The 6,000-nt window shown below is 48.0% G+C and overlaps 1 protein-coding gene across 1 annotated transcript in view; it reads right to left on the reverse strand.

Annotated features, from left to right (window-relative positions):
- LOC142290417 (macrophage scavenger receptor types I and II-like) overlaps nucleotides 1-3,190 on the reverse strand; it is a 240,175-nt gene extending 236,985 nt beyond the window's left edge. The window contains exons 1-2 of the mRNA XM_075334377.1: nucleotides 3,110-3,190; nucleotides 2,748-2,861 (exon numbers count right to left, since the gene is read on the reverse strand). The gene's annotated coding sequence lies outside the window, so the exon portion shown is untranslated. The remainder of the gene's footprint in view (nucleotides 1-2,747; nucleotides 2,862-3,109) is intronic.
- Between the last annotated feature and the right edge of the window lie 2,810 nt (nucleotides 3,191-6,000).

Here is a 6,000-nt window from a genome sequence, read left to right on the forward strand (position 1 = left end):
ACCACTCCTGCAGACGGCCACCACCGTCTGCCAACCTTGCTGTCAGTGCCTGGGCCACAAACCCAGACACTCAAGTGCTTGCTCCTCTCACTTCAAACTCCTCCACTGTTCTCCCACACTTTTCCCACCTCCAGGCCTGTGAACTCCTCGGTGGGTGGGGCCAACCGCTTGGCTCCGCCCCACCTGGTGTGGACATCAGACACTGGAGGGAGGCAACAAGGGTTTTGTGTTTGGCTGGTGTCCCTGTCTAATGGGGGTGGGGGTGTTTGTGTGTTGTTTGTGACAACCTGGCTAGTCCAGGGCGCCACAAATACATCATCAGAACTACCATCAGTACAGTAATACGATATAAAAACCACTATAGGTCGGGTTGAAAACTGTATTTGTAGCATGACGGATGTAAAAACATCATACTGTTCTCTTTATTTATAATGGAGTGTTTATTTTCCATAATGCCAAATGCTAGATACCTTAATTGAAACTAATTGGCCCCCATTATAATTAAGTTATATTAATTTCCATGACTAACCTTGGGTCTGACATTATAATATAAGATGATCCATCCATAGAGATATAAGATGATATATTGCTATTTGTTCCTTGTATTGTGTAAATGGTCCCAAGCAATGAATAATTCTATAAATAACTTTGAAAATTACTTTTCCTGGTATTCTTGGATGAAAAAGGTAACCATTCTACCCATGGTAGGGATAAGGGGTCCATTTAGCTCAATCTCTGACCCATCACTTTACTTGGTGGCTGAGAGTTCTTCAGGGAATGGGGGGCACCATTGGTTTCATCTCCCTAGGGCACCAAAGCACTTGTCTTGGCCTTGTAATGGTCCTCCCCACTGCCTCTGTATACTATGATGCTACATTTTACAGCCCCTATATAGTATGATGGTTCACCTCACTACCCCTTACATAGTATAAGGCTATGTGCCCACGCTGCGGAAAATGCGCGGATTTTGCCGCGGATTTCTCGTGGAAAAGCCGCGGATTTTCCAGAAATCTGCAGCTCAGCTACGTCCCAGCCATTTCTATGGCATTTGGGAAATGCTGTGCCCACGCTGCGGATCTTTCCGCAGCGGAAATCGTGCGGATTTTCGTGCAGAAAAATCTGCAGCATGTCAATTATTGTTGCGGATTTCTCCGCAGGGTCCCATATACTTACCTGCCTTGATAGACACCCGAGTCACTTTCTCCGTCCGGTGTACAGCAGCGCGGTGGATCCAGCCAGGTACAGGAAGGAAGAGGTGGGCGGGGCCTGCACGAGCTCCGGTCATGTGACAGCCGGAGCTAGTTCAGGCCCGCCCACCTCCAGCACAGTGCACCAGACCAGACGCTGACAGTGACCCGGCCGCCGGAAAGCGAGGTGCTGCATGATGGAGGTAAGTATCAGCACCCCGATCACTGCAGCACTTGTTCTGCATTGAGGATGCAGTGCCGAAGCCATGGTACTGTATCCTCAATGCAGAATGTCCGCACCATATCTGCAAGACATTCCGCTGTATATCCGCAGCATTGAAACAGAGAAAGTTCTGTTGCGGATTTCTGGGAGCACCTGCGGAATGTCTTGTGGATATAACTGCAGGACACTGTCCTCGTGGGCACATAGCCTAATGGTCTACCCCTAGCCTTATATATAGTATGGTGCTCCAACTCACAGACCCTTATATAGTATGATTGTTCACCTCACAGCCCCATATATAGTATGGTAGTCCACCTCACAACCCCTATATTCTAGGATGGTTCCCCACACAGCCCATGAGATAGCATAATGGCCCACCTCACAGTCCTTTATTTAGCATGGTGGTTTACCCATCCTTTGCAGTGTCTGTATTCTCTTTTTTTCAGTCTCACAGTGGATGCTGACCATATAATGCAGTGACGTAATTGCATCAATGACATCCTCTGTGGGACATTGCAGGTTGTAGGCAGAAGGGGGCACGTCTCTTGTCTGAGTAGGTTACATAGGTAAGGATGGTTGACCTTGGGGAGATGAACATCCAACACTGCGGAGACACCATCACGTGTTTCTCAACGCAGTGACACTAGAACAAGGCTCCCTGGGAAACTGGAGACTGCCCTTCCCGTGGTTGTTCCTTCTCGGTGAAAGACCTGGCTAGTTTCCTGCCAGCATTGAGAAACATGTGATGGTGTCTCCGCGGCATTCTTGTTTTGTCTGAGTAGGTGACGGAGCCTATGGCTCTGTGCTCTGTCACAACTGTCAACAGTGTCAGAGTCCTGATGATGCCGATACTGTTAACAGCATAGCAGACAGTGCAGCCCCTGGCTGGATCAGCACTTCTGCCATTTGTCAGAATTGCCAGATGGCTAGTCCGGCCCTGCCTATTGAACAAATTTGGAATTAAAAAGAACAGAGATTATGAGCCCGGTCCTCTCATCCAACATGTGTCTGTTCTCACAAATGCTTTTATGGATGAATGTGCAAAAATTTCCACAAACACAGTCTTAAATCTTGTACAAAGCCTCCCCAGATGAATGAAAGTTGTTATATCTGCAAAGAAGAGACCATCTTCATATTAACCCTTATGGATTCCGAGTATGATGTTCTAAAAGCTTCTGTAGGGGTAATATGTATGTGCGCCGATACTCATGCCCATATAGTATATGATTACAATGTGTTGTAATAGGTGGGAATTATGAATTAAACACGGTATATAACATCTTGACGGGTTTCAGTCTTTTTTCTTTTCCATTGGTTCAATAAGGGCAAATTCTTACCATCTTGACAGAATGAAGCGGGTCATGTTTGCCAATGAACTTTTGATTGAATGTGCTATGTACAAAGGTTCATAAAAGCTTTCTTCTATTTGGCTTTTTCCACTGCAATTCTGCCTGCAATGTCAGAGATAGTTTACATTAAAAATTTCTATTTTGGAACTTTTTGATTTTCTGCCCAGAATACATAGTAAATATTGTATATCGGTGGTAATATGAAATACTCATTCTATAATAAATAGCATTAGATGTTCTGCTAAGATTAAGATCATGGTACATAATTTATAGTTATTGACTAAATGTCAAATGAATTCTCACAATATTCCAAATTGCATTTGCTTCTAATACAAACTGATACGTTTTACCTTCGTTCCGGAGAAGATGTTATTTTCATTTTTTCTTGTAAGTGAACATCATTTTTCTTCAAGGTCCAAACTCACTGAACATCGCAGACTGACTGTAAAGTAGGATACTTATCTTATTGCGCATGGCTGGGATTCTCTTTATGAATGGGTGCACTTATTTATGTGTATGAGTTTTTTAATAATGGATATATCTAAGACATTTCAACAGCCAAGTAATTTCCCCAATGTAATATTTAATATTAGAACCACAAGTTCAATTAAAGCAGCTCAAGTCAATATATCGGCAGCACACAAAGGCTTCAAAATCAACTGGGGGCCTTGAAACATCCTTATCTTATTTTTTTTTTTTCATTTTACTATTCATTATCATAAGTTATATTATCTTATTGTGTTATATCATCTGACGTACAAGATAAAGGATATGGACTGCTTTGGGGACATTTTTAATATTTAAAAGAAATGCATCAGCAGGTTTTTGTCAGTTAATTTGAGAGCAGCGTAATGTAGAGACAGATACCCTGATTCAAGCGATCTATCACTTACTGAGCTGCTTGCTGTAGTTTTGATGAAATCACTATTTTATCTGCAGGACATTATCACAAGTAAATCTGTTGCCATGTAATTCACCATATTTGTAGGCTTTGTGTAACGCCGTTCACACTACTAGATGGCATGGCTCTGCCTATGCACAGTGTACACAGAAAGCTGCTAATTAGTGATGTGGTTGGTTATACAGAGCTCAGCAGTCAGAGAACAGAATTTAAACACTGTACAGAGAGGTGTACTGTTTTCCTTCACCATAAATCTTCCATTGAAGAATGGCCTACATTTTCTCAATAGGATTTGGATCAGATAAGCAATGGGCCAAGTCAATATTCATTCTTCCTAAAGACCTTTACTGGAAGGCAAAACCAGTGGATGATTTTGATACATGCAACGGAAAATTGCCCTACATAAAAATAATGGCTTTCTTAAAAGATGCAGACTTTTTCCTGAACCACTGCTTAAAGAAAGTGTCTTAAACCTGTCAGTAGGTGTGGGAGTTGATTTTGAGTCCATCTTCAACTCAAAAAGGTTCAACTAGCTCATCTGTATATATAATTGCCTTATTCTGTCTGTCTGTCTGTCTGTCTTGCTCCAAAATTGTGTCACGTGACAGTGTCACCGTAAGTGTCATAAAAGTGACAACTGTCGGATTGGCCGCTGGGCTCAGCCTGCCCCCCCCCCCACGGATTGGCCGCTCGCCTTGGCCTGGCCCTGCCCCCCACATGGATTAGCCGCTCGCCCCGGACCTCCGCACGCATCGCCCACTCCAGCGTACACCGCCTCCCGGTACACATGTGCAGGGAGCCGGCATACGCTGACGCCTCGCTCGCTCAGCCCCGCTCCAGCGTACACTGGCTCCCGGTACACATGTGCAGGGAGCCGGCATACGCTGCGGTCAATAATGAAGTGTCATGCAGCGGTGAAAGAGTTCAAGACACTGCAAGACACTTCATTATAGGCAGCGGGCACCCCCAGAAGAGAGAAGACAGAAGAAAGAAGACCCCGCAGTCATACTCACCAGACGCCGACCGGGAGCAGGTGAGCGCATCAAGGTCCTGCAGCGGCGGAACACACACACACACGCACACACACACACATAAGAACAGACACACACACATCAGATCACACTCACTCACTCTCACACACACTTCACACACACATCAGATCGCATCCACACACAACAACATCCAGTGATATCTCTTACTTCTCGGCGGCGATACTGTGCGTGCAGTGACCTTCCAGGACCTACCGGAGAATCACACATGGCCGTAAGCATGTTGTATCTCCGGATGTTGTGAGTGTGTGAGCGCGTATGTGCGATATCGTCAGTGTGTGTGCGTGTATGCGATCGGGTGTGTGCGTGCATGCGATCGGGTGTGTGCGTGTATGCGATCGGGTGTGTGCGTGTGTTCTGATGTGTGAGTGTATGCGATCGGATCTGTGAGTGTCGGCAGAGGAGCACGGCATGCAGCACAGCTGCTGGGACTGCCCACCGGAGGGCACAGGAAGAAGTGGGGTGTGAGTGTATGCGATCAGATGTGTGCGTGTATACCGTCTGATGTGTGACTGTGGAACACGATGGGGAGTGCGCAGCATGGGGGATGGAGCACGATGGGGGGTGCGCAGCATGGGAGATGGAGCACGATGGGGGGTGCGCAGCATGGGGGATGGAGCATGATGGGGGGTGCGCAGCATGGGTGATGGAGCACGATGGGGGGTGTGCAGCATTGGGGATGGAACACGATGGGGGGTGCGCAGCATGGGGGATGGAGCATGATGGGGGGTGCGCAGCATGGGGGATGGAGCACAATGGGGAGTGCGCAGCATGGGGATAGAGCACGATGGGGGGTGCGCAGCATGGGGGATGGAGCACGATGGGGGGTGCGCAGCATGGGGGATGGAGCACGATGGGGGGTGCGCAGCATGGGGGTGGAGCATGATGGGGGTGCGCAGCATGGGGGATGGAGCACAATGGGGGGTGCGCAGCATTGGGGATGGAACACCATGGGGGGTGCGCAGCATGGGGGATGGAGCATGATGGGGGGTGCGCAGCATGGGGGATGGAGCACAATGGGGAGTGCGCAGCATGGGGATAGAGCACGATGGGGGGTGCGCAGCATGGGGGATGGAGCACGATGGGGGGTGCGCAGCATGGGGGATGGAGCACGATGGGGAGTGCGCAGCATGGGGGATGGAGCACGATGGGGAGTGCACAGCATGGGGGATGGAGCACGATGGAGAGTGCGCAGCATGGGGGATGGAGCACGATGGGAGTGCGCAGCATGGGGGATGGAGCAAGATGGGGGGTGCGCAGAATGGGGGATTGAGCATGATGGGGGGTGCGC

This window comes from Anomaloglossus baeobatrachus, chromosome 1, assembly GCF_048569485.1.
Source record: "Anomaloglossus baeobatrachus isolate aAnoBae1 chromosome 1, aAnoBae1.hap1, whole genome shotgun sequence".
Lineage (NCBI taxonomy): Eukaryota > Metazoa > Chordata > Amphibia > Anura > Aromobatidae > Anomaloglossus > Anomaloglossus baeobatrachus.